This window comes from Tetrao urogallus (assembly GCF_951394365.1).
Source record: "Tetrao urogallus genome assembly, chromosome: 1".
NCBI classification, from domain to species: Eukaryota; Metazoa; Chordata; class Aves; order Galliformes; family Phasianidae; genus Tetrao; species Tetrao urogallus.
Genome location: NC_136813.1, coordinates 45,802,623 through 45,816,371, shown reverse-complemented (window position 1 = coordinate 45,816,371; position 13,749 = coordinate 45,802,623).

The following is a 13,749-nucleotide window of genomic DNA, read 5'->3' as shown; positions in this document are numbered from 1 at the left end:
CGGCTTCACCAGCGCAGAGTAGAGGGCAAGGATCAACTCTCTTGACCTGCTGCTGATACTTTGCAGTCAATAATATCATTATTCTTCTTTAGCAGCAAGGACACAATGCTGATGAATGTTCAACTTGGTGTCCAGAAGGACACCCATCCTTTTATGAAGAGTTGCTTCCAGCAGTAAGGGCCACCAGCATGTACTGGTACCTGGGGTTGTTCCTCCCAGGATGCAGAACTCTGCATTTATTCTTATTGGATTTCATAAGATTTTTATCTGTCCATCTGTCACTCCAATTATCAAAGCAAGAGGGGGGATTCTTTGATATCCCTGGAGTGAGACTGAGACATAAGCAAGGTCAAATGTAGTCATATCAGTTTATTATCAATTAAAGTGTTGGGGAAGGAAAAGGCTGGCTATTTTTACAAATTAGGGAGATGGGGTAGGGAAGGCAAGAGATAGGAAAGACAGGAAAAAAACAAGAATTATGTAAAGTGGAAATAGTCACTACAAAGGATCCAGAGGTGTCCTTTGTGTTCTGTTCCTACAGTCCAAAGTTGATGCAGAAGTAAGAACAAAGGGGGAGGCAGTGGCAGAATGGCTGGCCTTAGGCAGCCATTAGAAAGCAGGTAAGAAGTAGGCAACCAACAGCTGGTCCAGGAGAAACACACAGGTCTTAGGTAGCAGCCCCAGGAGAATCAGGCAGCAGGCAAGTATCGTACCACAAGGCGTACAGTATTGGGCACACTCCTTGGTTGTAAGCGCCTTGTAAAATCTTCTTCTTCTGCCAGTGTGGCATTCCTATTAGAATCACATGCAATACCTGTGGGCATGCAGATCCTCTAGGATGGTTACCTCCCTAGAGATGTGCCCACAAAAGGCAGCTCATTGGCCATTTAGCAGGTGCTTATCTCTGGCAGCAACTTATCTCTTATTGCCCCTGGCCTGTAAGTCTTCAGACAAAAGATTTCTTGGCCTTGCCCTGTTGAAGTTGCCAACAGTAAGATTTGAAACAGGTGCAGACTGTCTAGGACTTACTTGTCCATCTGTTGGAAATAGGCTCTTACACCATCTCTCCATCCTGTCAAAGTCCCTCTGAATAGCTGCACAATCCTTTGTCTTATCTATCACCTTCCCCATCTTTGTATCATCTTCAAACTTGCTCTGACCCATCATCTGGATCATTAGTAAAGATGTTGAACAGGACTGAACACTTGTTTACCCCTGGGGCACTCTGCTTGTTACTGGCCTCCAATTATATTTTGTGCCACTGATGACCATCCTCTGGGCCTGGCTATTCAGACAGTATTCAGTACTTCATCAGTTTGGCAGTAGCACTGTCAGTAACATTTGTCTTAACATTTAATAACAATAATAACAATGTTTCTCTTAACTCAAAATGCTACCATTTCTCTCAAGGGCTTTTAAATGTTTTATTCAAAGAAAAATGAGAACAGCTCTTTTGTTTCCCTTGATTTTGCAGAATGACAAAATTTACATGAGAAGAAATAAAAAAACTGTTCCTCTCAGAAAGTCAAGGGACCACAATCAGTACTTTTGCTTGGATCTCTGTGATTCCCTGTAGACTATTAACAAACAATTAAAAAAAAAAAAAAAATAGGCATGAAGAACTTCTAAGCTACTCGACAGTTTCATGCATGCAGATCAAGAGCTGCTTAGAAATTCAGTAGCAAATGAACTGAAAGAAACTCCCTGGTCCCTGAGAATACAGTCACAATCTCTTTAAGGGTAGTGGGAATTGAATGTTTTGGTTTTTTTCTGCATAAGATGGTCTTGATTTATAGGTATGTGTCTTGCTCCAATTTATAGGAAGCAGAGGAGGTTCTTTTAATATCTGTATACCCGGCATGAGATTAAGAAACAATGGTTCAAATGTTGGTCCGATCAGTTTATTACAAATCTTAATTAGGGAAATGGGGAAGGGGAGGACGGATACTATTATGAACTAGGGTAATGGGGAAGGGAAGGACGGTGATAGAAAAGATTGGAAAGAAGCAAAGAGTCTTTGTAGGCAACAAGACGGAGATATCACCACCATGGATCCAGCAAGGTTCATAGTTCAGTCTTTGATCTTCAGTAGTGGTGGGTCTGTTGATGACAACAATGGCAACAGTGATGACCGGGGTGATGATGGCCCCTTTTCAATGGATTCAAAGTGGTTGAATCATCTCTCTTTTGAGTGACAGCTCAAACCCAAGGTGGTTGAGTCAGCTTCTCTTGGAGTGGCAGCTTCTGGCTTTGGGATCTCAGTGGAAACTCCTTAGTTCCTATCTCCCTGGCCTTGCCAGCAGATAAGAGGGAGCAGGGAGGTGCCCACTTGTATCTTGCCTTCACAGGATACAATGGCATCATCCCCCAGCCTCCCATAGCAAACAGGAGTTATTTGGTCACAGGCTAGATCTTCCGCCAGTAAACAGTCCTGAGCACTATTTTCCAAAGGCAAGCAGCTAAAATTGTCCACACAGTGATGTTGATTGCCACACAACAACACCCATCACTCATCTGGAATACCTCTGAGCCTTGAGTTAAAGAAAAGTTAGAAATCTCACTGTAATCACTTCAACAAATCAAAAACCCTTGACAAGAATAACAATTAGGCTTCTATATTGTAAGAATAGTAATTTTTGGTGCTGGACATACAAGACCTAAGAGATAGAAAATTTAAGGAGAAATAAATAATATACATGGATAGCTAGCATTTCATGCTCATACACACTGCATGAGATAAAAACATGCCTGCCTGAAGAAGCATCAGGAAGACTTGGCACTCCCTCATGTACTGTTTAACAAAGAAAATGTTCTTTGGACAGAATGGAAGAGGACTTGGAGAGAATCACTACATCAATATGATAAGAACAGCACTGAGACATCTTGGAAACATCAGATTGGCGATGGGCTGGCAACAAGATAGACTATGAATTAACAAGCGTCAGAATGTAATTAACAAATGTAAAACTTTCTTAAGATTGTGTACCTGGAATACCCAGCCATTAGGAAAACAGGGGAGGGGGTAAGCTTAAGGGACCCAAGGGGTTGGAAGGGACCTCAAGGATCATCAAGATCCAATCCCCCTGCCACAGACAGGGCCACCAACCTCCATATCTAATACCAGACCAGGTTGCCTAGGGCCCCATCCAATCTGGCCATGAACACCTCTAGGGATGGGGCATCCACAACCTCTCTAGGCAGCCTGTTCCAGCACCTCACCACTCTCTTGGTAAAGAGCATCCCCCCTGATATCCAACCTAAATTTTCCCTCCCCCAGCTTAAATGCATTTCCCCTTCTCCTGCCATTATCTACCCTTTCAAAGATTTGACTCTCCTCCTGTCTGTAGGCTCCCTTTAGGTACTGGAAGGCTGCAATGAGGTCACACTGCAGCCTTTTTTTTCTCCAGGCTGAACAAGCCCAGTTCCCTCAGCCTGTCTTTGTAGGGGAGGTGCTTCAACACTGATAATCTTTGTGGCCCTCCTCTGTACCCTCTCCATCAGCTCTGCCTTTCTTATATTGGTGGTCCCAGACCTGGATGTAGTACTCCAGATGGAGCCTTACAAGGGCAGAATAGAGGACAATCACTTGCATGTCCCTACTGACCACCCTTCTTCTGATGGAGCCCAGGATACCACTTGCTTTCTGAGCTACAAGGGTACATTTAACTCAGATATCCTCCCTATTAATGTTTCTAAAAGTAATTTGCAAAGAAAACCATCTCTGACTCTCTGGTATCCATTGTTCCTACTCATGTTCCTGGAATCCCCAGGCCAGTGGCTTCAGTTCCCCTCACTACTGAGTGGTGGTTATCCCAGGAAGTACTGGCACCTTGTGGAACAAGATTTCTGCAGTAAGTGGGGCAAGGGGTCAAAGAACCAGTCAAGGCTACCAGAGTTTGTTTTTTTTTTTTAATCCACCCTCCCTTGAAATAAGGATGGTGTCGTTACTGCTTCCCTGTTATTTATTCAGCAGAACTTCCAAGAACATCACAGGAAGCATCAAAAAGGAGTTCCAAGTCAGGGAACGCATCAAAACCTGGAGTGTTGTGATTCCTCTGAACTTAATGAGAAAAAAAGTCTTCCCTAGTCTGAGAAGAGCACTTTTTTTGTGCAGTAAAATTTATAATAATGCAGTATGTACAAGACTTCTTTTTCTTTAATCCATAATGAGTGAAGTTTATGCAATCTAAAAAGAAAAAAAATGTGAATATTACTTACATTTACAATGAAAAAAAAAAGAAAAAAAGATAAGCAAAGCAACAGCAGCTACAAAACCCATAAACTACTCTTTTCTAGGAGTTTAAACTGTTCTTCATTATAGATCAAAGCAATACGTTGGGTTTTGATTGTATTTTTACTCTCTAATGCTTTATTCCAGTTTAACAAGTAATATTTAAACAGTCTCTGTGCGGCCCCTAGTGGAGAGACTTTTACAGAAAGCATTATTATTTCCCAAACAGGAAATATTTAAATGTTGCAAGTACAGAATTTCAACTGAATTAATTCAAAATAAAGTATATTCTAATGAAGCAGGCTCTGGGTTTGTGCTGGATATGTGGTGGCTGTAGAATTTATGATTTTGAGGAGGATGAGCCTGGCAAAAAGCAGTCAGGACAGGACTTCAGGAGAGCAAACTTCAGGCTATTTAAGGGATTTACTGGGTGAAATCCCATGGGAAGCTGCCCTTAGAGACAAAGGAGTGAAGAAAAGCTGGCAACCATTTAAGGAGTCTTTTTGAGAGTGCAAGAACTCTCTGCCTCCCAGTATAAGAAAACAAAAAGAGGAGGCAGGAAACCAGCATGGCTCAGCAAAGACCTGCTGGTCAAACTATAGGATAAGAAAGACATACACAGGCAGAGAAAACAAGAACACATTATCCACAAAGAATACAAAGATGCTGTCTGGACATGCAAATACAGGATTATGAAAGCCAAGGTGAAGATCAAATTGAACTTGGTGGGAGATACTAAAAATGACAAGAAGGGACTCAATCTCCTCTATTGCATTGGTCATAAAAGACAGGCCAGAGAGTATGTACCCCACCCAATATAAACAAGAAAGGAGAACTGGCTACAACAAACAAGAAGAAAGCTGAGGTACTTAATGAGTTCTTTGCCTCAGTCTTCACTGTCAGCCAGGATCCTTATGTCTCTCAGATCCCTGAAACTCTAGATGGGAGCTAGAAGAGCAAAATTCTCCCAACTGTAACAACAGAACAAGTCTGAGTTTGCCTTGTGAGATTGAATGTATATAAGTCCATATGGCTGGACAATATGCATCCCATGGTTCTGAGGGAGCTGGTGAGGTGTTTGCTGAGGCTCTTTCCTTCATATCTGAAAAGACTCAGCTGTCAGGCAAAGTCTCCGGTGACTGGAAAAAGGGAAACATCACTATATCACTTATAGAAAGGGAGAAATGAAGACCCAGGGAACTACCAGCCAGTGATTCTCACTTCTGTGCCTGGGAAGATCATGGAACAGATCCTCCTCAAATACATTTTAAGGCATGCGAGGAATGAGCGGATGACCTGAGATAGTCAGCATGGTTTCACCAAGGGCAGATCTTGTGTAACCAAGTGATCCAGTGGCCTTCTATGATGGAATGACAGCATGAGTGGACAAATGGAAGGCAACTGATATCAACTATCTGGAATTCTGCAAGATCTTTGAAATGGTCCTGAATTCCTAATCTCTAAATTGGAGAGATACAGATTTGAAGGGTGAACTATTCAGTAGATAAGGAATTGGCTGGAAGGTAGCAGCCAGAGGGTTGTGGTCAATGCGTCTATGCCCAGGTGGAGGCCTGAGGAGTGGTGTCCCTCAGGGGTCTTGAGACCAGTACACTTCAACATTTTCATCAGTGATAGAGATGATGAGATTGAGTGTATCCTCAGCAAGTTTACAGATAAAATATTGAGCTGAATCGTGCAGTTGATTCAGCAGAAAGAAGAAATACCATCTGGAGGGACTTTGATAAACTCAAAAGATGCTTCCATGTAAACCTAACTAGGTTCAACAAAGTCAAGTGCAAGGCGTTGGTCTTGGGTCATGACAATTCCAGATTTGTATGAAGACTGGAAGAAGAACTTGTCAGAAGCCTTGCTGAGAAAGAGTTAAGAGTCCTTATAGATGAAAGACTTAACATGGGTCAGCAGTGTGCACTTGCAGCCCAGAATGCCAACAGTATCCTGGACTGCATCAGCAGAGGAGTGGTCAGCAGGGTGAGGAAGGTGTTTGTCCTTCTCTACTCTGCCCTCATGAGATCTCATCTGGAGTACTACATCCATGTCTGGAGCCCCCAGCAAAGAAAGATGTGGAGATTTTGGAAAGGGTCCAGAGAATGGCCACAAAAATGATCAGAGGAATGAAGCACCTCTCCTGGTTTTTTTTTTGTTTTGTTTTTTTTGTTTTGTTTTGTTTTCCCCCACAGGTAGGTACTGATAGGATAAGGAGAAATTCTTTTAAACTGAAGGAGAGGAAATTTAGATTAGATGTCAGAGGGAAGCATTTCAGTAAGAGGATGATGAGGTACCAAAACAGGCTGCCCAAAGAAACTGTGGATGCCCATTCCAGGAGATTTTCAAGCCTGGCTGGATGAGACCCAGGGCTACCTGACGTACTGCTTGATCTAGAGGCTGACAATGTTACCAATGGCAGAGGGGTTGAAACTAGATCTTTGAGGTCACTTCCAAATCAAGCCAATCTATGACTGTATGAAACAACAGTAATAACCTACATGGGCACAGGTACAGATATTTTATGCACCTGAATTAGGTTATTATCTTAATTGGTTTCTTACTTTCTGGTTTCTGCTAACTGGTGTATACATTTCTCTATGATAAAAAGGGTTTAGACTTCATAGGCAGCAAATACTTGATACAACTGGCTTGCTATATCTTTCTGCAAAGTTTTTAATCTTATAACAAAGTGCAGATATCTGGCTAGTACCAGGATGTTTTTTCAAATACTGGTGATGGAGTGATAACACCAAGAACGAAAAGAGTCTTCCATTGTGCACTGATACGATGGTCATTAGGAGAATAAAAGAGCATTACAAACTCTTTCCACAGGATTAGGGATAGGAATCATCAGGTTAAAAGAAATACACTGATGAAATTTTATTATTTGATAATTCACTAATATTTTCCAATTCTTTCTCATCTAAGAAGCTATAAGTAAATAGAAATAAAACCTAATAATTCTTGATCCTTTGTTAATAAGTAAGTATGTACTTTGAGACAGTTCTGTTACACATGTGTTGGGATTCAAGAAAGAATATTCAGAGAAGAATCTGCAGAGCAAGAAAAATGGCATAAGAAAAGAATGCTGAGAACTAAGGAGGGCTCCAGGAGAGAAAAACTAAAGTAAAATGCATGATACCTGTATGATAATGACCCTGATTAGAGGAAGAGTGAGTGGCTAGCAACACTCATGATTCATGGGAAAGTTACAAGAGAAAACATGTGAATGTATACAAGGGATGTTAGAACCTGCCATAAATGAATCCATGCCTCAGATGCTGCACAGGTGTTTTTGTTTTATTTCCTGTGGTAATACTGAAAGAAAAATTATATGGAATCAACAAGTTTAATGGAGTGGCTCAACTCAGAATACTGTATAACAGAAACTAAATTCAATACTATACACTTGCAGATATCCTTTGAGCTTTCCAGACCACGAGATGCTTTACTGTTGAGAAATACATGGTTTTAGTCTTCTCTGTTAATCTATGAACCAGTATGTCTATTATGATAAATAATGATTACAAGTAATTAAATTATACATTACCTCATGTTTCTTAATCAGGTTTTCTTTTTTTCTCCTAAATTCTGCACAATAATGCCAGCTACTGGTGCAGGCTCTGCAACTGTGGTGTCAGCTACTGGGCTGAGCAGAATCCTAGTGCTGTAGTTTGAAAGTACGTATGTCTCTGGACTTGAAAGGATCCTACAGACTTTGAGTCTAGAGCACCAGTTGCATGAGTGAACTGGATGCCAACTTTGGGAGCAAATGAAATCCTAACATCAGCTACTGGTATGAGTGGGATCTTCTACTGACAATCGTGTTAACGGTTGCTATATGAGTTCACAAGACCAGATACTGAAGGGGAAACCAGTGTAAGTAAGATGAGAGTGTGGCTCTGCACTAGTAACCAAGGCAGAGCTGTGGGTCACAGGGCTGAGTCACAGGGCTAAGTATCTGTATTTTCTCTAAGTCTGGTATGTGTGGGGTGTTTTGCTTTTTTGTTTGTTTGTTTGTTTTTTCGTTCGTTTGTTTTTTGTATTTGCAAGCAAACTCTAAGCTTCAAATTGGCATGTGATAGAAAATGTCTGTGACAGAAAAAATAAAACTTTGATGTGATATGAGAATTCCTATCATGGATAATAATTCACTTGTATTAAATGTTATTCATTTTTTAACTCATGACCAGGTATGCATTTATATGAAATATCATAGACTATGCAGTAAACAAAGAATTCTAACATAGCATTGGTAGGCATCCAGATAAGAGTCCTACAGAACTGTAAGCACCAAATATGATGAAGTCTGGACTGTTCTGTGGGGAGAAATGAAAGCAACTAGAAAATCCTAAAAGTAAATTAGTAAAAAAGAAGGTACTTCTGGCTTCAAGGTTTTCTCTGTACTTCTGACTTCTGACAATTTTATTGTCACTCTGTGCTACACTGAGGAGTCTGCACAACTTAAGTGAAAGGGTGGTTCAACTGCTATTACAACTAACCACAGAAAATCTTCCAGGATGGACTGTGTTCAAATCTTTAGCTACTACTGCAAAAATACATCAATATATATTTGCAGGATAGTTTTGTTTACTTTTAGATCACTGATTAGTTAAGAGTGTTGGAAATTCAATTTCTCTGCAACTTGATTATCAGAAGCTACAATGTATTTCAGCAAAAATCACTGTTTTGATGGCTGTTTGGACTCAAAGAGTATCATTACCATTTCACATAAGCAGTGTGTACTTCTTCAACTTCCATTTATTTATGCTACCAGCACAAATACCATAATTGCAGTACTTTGGTTTTTGGATTCTAGCAACATGGACTGAAGCTATTAGAAGAATTTAATGAGAGAAGTTTTTATTCCTCTCACAAGTACACTTGCCTTGACAGTAATAGTTGTAATTATGTGTAATGATATTTTGAAGATTTTGAATCATACAGTTAGTAAGAATATGAAGAGGTGTCCATTATTATGAAAGCGAAAAGTAGAAATAATTCTTCGAGATTATGATGTGGAAAGAGAATGTGTTATAAGAATAAAAAAATGCCAAGATGTAATCTGAGATGATCTCACAAAAAAAAAAAAAAAAAAAAAAAAAAAAAGCTCTATTTCTTTCCATGCTTAATACATGAACAGATTTTTTTGTTTTATATATATTTCTGTATAGTAAAGGTTAAAGATACTCCTCAATAAAAATTTAATGTTAACAGTGCACAAGTCAAAGAGTAGCTTGGGAAATTAAATTTATTGGGTTACAAAGCCAGTTCTCATGAGAAGAAAAATGAAGCAGAGCAACAAATCAGTGTCAAACCAAATTAACCAACAATTCAGACCTGTATATGTTACATGCAGAAAATTAGAACAGAAATAAAAATCAGAGTTTAAAAAGCTTTTCTGAACATCCACTTTTCTGGTAATAAGCACTTAAAATCTTTTGCTGTACCTGGAAAATCCTACATCCTAGCAAATGTCTTGGTGTTTAAGGTCAAGGCTGATTGCTCACAGTCATCATGACTTACTGAACATAATAAATCATAGAATCATAGAATGGTTTTGGATAGGACTTCTAGGTCATCTGGTTCCAAGCCCCTTGCTAAAGACAGGGACACCTCCATCTAGACTAGATTGCTCCAGGCCACATACAGCCTGGTCTTGAATGCTTACGGAGAGGGGGCATCTACAACCTCACTGGGCTACCTGTTCCACTGTCTCACCAATCTCACAGTGAAGAATTTCTTCTTAATATCTAGTCTAAATCTACCCTCTTCCATTTAAAACCATTTCTCCTTGTTCTGCCACTACATGGTCCTATAAAATGTTCCTCACCATCCTTCCTGTAGGCCCCTTTCAGGTACTGGAAGGCTGCTATGAAGTCCCCCTGGAGTCTTCTTTTCTCCAGGCTAAAGATTTCCAGGTCTTTCAGCCTTTCCTTGTAGGATATGTGCTTCAGGCTTTTGACCATCTTTATGGCCCTCCTCTGGGCCCACTCCAACAGGTCAACGTCCTTCTTCTGTTGGGGGGCCCTCAAACTAGATGCAGTATTACAAATGGGGCATCACAAGACCAGAGCAGATGGGCAGAATCACCTCCCTCAACCTGCTGGTCACATTTCTCTTGATGCAGACCAGAATATAGTTGGCCTTCTGGGCTAAAAAAACACATTGCTGGATCATGTTGAGTCTTTCATTAGCCAATATTCCCAAATCCTTCTCCTCAGGTCTGCTCTCAAGCCTTTCTCTGCCCAAACTATTTGTGCTTGACAGTGCCTTGACCCAGGTGCAGGAGTCTGCACTTGGCCTTGTTGAACTTCATGAGGCTGGCTTGGGCCCAGTTCTCAAAACTGTCCTGATCCATTCAGCATTCCTTCCTCCTAGGTGCCAACTTGCACCACATGGCTTGGTGTTGTCTGCAGTGTTGCTGAGGGTGCACTCAATCCCACCTTCCTTGTCGGCTACAAAAATGTTAAATAACATCAGTCCCAGCACCAATCCCAGAGAAATGACACTCCTCAGTAATGACACTTGGTAATGAGCAATTGACCACCACTCTCTGAGTGCAATCATCCAGCCAATTCCTTATCCAGAAAGAGGTCCATTTATCAGATCCTTTTTTCTCCTGTTTAGTGAGCAGAATGTCATGCAAGACAGTGTCAAACGCTATGCACAAGTCTGAGTAGATGACATCAATTGTTCTTCCTTAATTCACTGACTCTGCAACTCTGTCATGAAAGGCCACCAAGTTTGTCAGGCATGATTTGTCCTTGGTGAAGCTACGCTTCTTACCACCAGTTACCTCATCTTTATTTTCCACATGCCTTAGTGGGGCCTGCAGGAGGATCTGCTCCATGATCTTGCAAGGCACAGAGGTGAGACTGTAGTTCTCTGATTCTTATTTTCCCCTTCTTGAAAATGGAGGTTAGGTTTCCTCTTTTCCAGTCATTGGGAACTATACCAGACTGCCATGACATTTCAAATATGATGGATAGTGGCTTGGCAACTTCATCCACCAGTTCCCACAGAATCTGTGGATGGATTTCATCAGGTCCCATGGACTTGTGTACATTCATGTATTTTATGTGGTCCTGAACCTCAAACCCCTCCTTCTCCGCCTGTCCCTTCTGAACAGTTTGTAGCCATTTATAGCCACACTCCAGTCATGGGAATCATCCCACCAGGTTTTTTGATGATGACAACTATATCATGGTTTTCAAGTAGCACAGTAGCTTCCAGCTCCTCCTGCTTTTTTCCCAAGATGTGTGCATTGGTGTAGAGGCACTTGAGCTGGCAACTCATCACTCCATTAAAAGACCTTAGTTTCTTCTATGTATTTCTGTTGATTTTCTCCACTGCCTTCTCCTGTTGCCCCAACAGTCACTGCCTCATCACAGAGTTTTGTATGTGTTGCAGAGCTGCCAGCACCTCTCAAATCATTCAAGACCCCTGCCAGCACCCTGTCTTTCTAGTATAGTTATGTCTTCCCATTACTTATCATGGGAATATCTTGGGGGAACTCTGTCCCCCACACCCCCCTTCACATCTAGTTTAAAGCCCTCCCAATGAGCTCTGCTACTTTTCCCCAAGGACCTCTCTCTCCTTTCGAGAAAGGTAAACCTCATTCAGTGACCTCAATCCCAGTGCAGTGTAGGGTAATTTGTTGTCAAAAACAAAAACCAAAAAAACAAAACAAGCAAACAAATAAACAAAACAAAACAAAACAAAAAACAAAACAAAAAAAAAACAAAAAAACAAAAAACCAATGAAGTTCAGGCAATGGCACCAGCCATTAATACAAATAATTAAAGATACTTTATTTTATAATAAATACTATACTATACTATAATATATAGTATAGTATATATACTATATGGTATATATTATACATATAGTATATATACTATAATAAGTACTATAATAATTAAAGATTCTTTGGTTTGTTTCTGTGTCCTTACCCAATACTAGAGGCAGAGAAAAAAAGATGATCTGTGCATTCCAAAATGTTAGAAGTGATTCATGCACTAATTGGCAGAACTGTTATACAAAGGGATCAAAACTGTCTGGAGAAATGGGATGACAAGATGATATGATAAAATGTTTAGACGTTAGAATAGTTTGACCAGAGAGGTTGTGTACCACAGATGTCCAATATTCTGGCTTGCCTGGGCTGCACTGACTGAATAGGAATTGTATTGGGACACATATAAAACAGGTAACAAATAATAATTAACTATATTATAAAGTTAAAGTACATAAGTAATAAAACTTATTTTATTTTTTAAGTATATTTCTATTGAAACTACAACAAAAAGGGACAAAAAAAAAACAAAAAAACCCACAACCATTTAATTTATGCTGTAATTAAAAAAAAAAAAGCCAGTATTATTGATGTTACATAAATAATTATAACAATACAATGAGAAAAACAAAACAAAAAAAAAAAAAACAAAAAAACAATTTGATAGATTTTTGTACTTCTTATACCAGAGTTGTTAAAACACTATTTTAACACATCAGCTGCTATTGTTTTAGTCTTTTTTTTTTTTTTTTTTTTGTGCTGAGACGTGGTCACATTTGTCTTTTCAAGAATTATGTTTAAAAATTCCCATGTTGCACACACTGCTGTAGAAGCTTAGTTCTTGCAGGTGCTGGGAACTCTACTGCACAAGGTCCTGAATAACATTTTACGTGCTGGCTTTACTTTAAGAATGGGATTGGATGACGCGATTTCTAGAGGTACATTCTAACTTAAATTATACTGTGGTTCCAAGAAGCGAATTGGAAAAAAAAAAAAAAAAAGTGAAAGAATATTTTCAGGTAGATTTTCTTTTGATTGCAGTTGAGGAGAGAGAAAATATATATATAGGCAGTAACTGAAAAGGCATTATGCATATCCACATTATAACATAACGTGCAATAAAGCCAATATATACCTATATGGACTCATGACTATGGACAAAGATCCTATGTAATACTGTTTAAGGTTCTGCAATCATCAGTCTATCTTTGAGTTTCGAATGAAGTAATCAGTGAATATGACAACTTCAACATCTCCTCCTATATTTTATGCAGATAAGGACTTGTTATTGCAACATATTGTAGTTGCATTTATAAACAACATAGCTATGAATATGACTTACTCTGCATAAATCCAATCCTAGTATGAATTATGAAGCAAATATAATTGATTATAGAGAATCATCCTCTTCATTTGATTTTTTTTTTTAATGAAGTCAATTATGTAAGGTCAGTTTAGAGTGCCCCATTCTGAATCACCTTAGAGACTTCTTGTTGATCTCTCTTGTTTCCAGCATAAAAGAAAAAAAACACCCTTATCATTCTCAAATAGAAATAGTGCTATAATAGTCATTAAATTTCATCAATATTAACTAATTATTCCTTGCACATAGCATTCAGAAAGTAGCAACTATATTTTCTTTCTTGCTCTAAGCTGATTTTACTTTAATATTTCTGTTACATTTTTTGATGTATCTTGCTAAAATTCAGCAAGA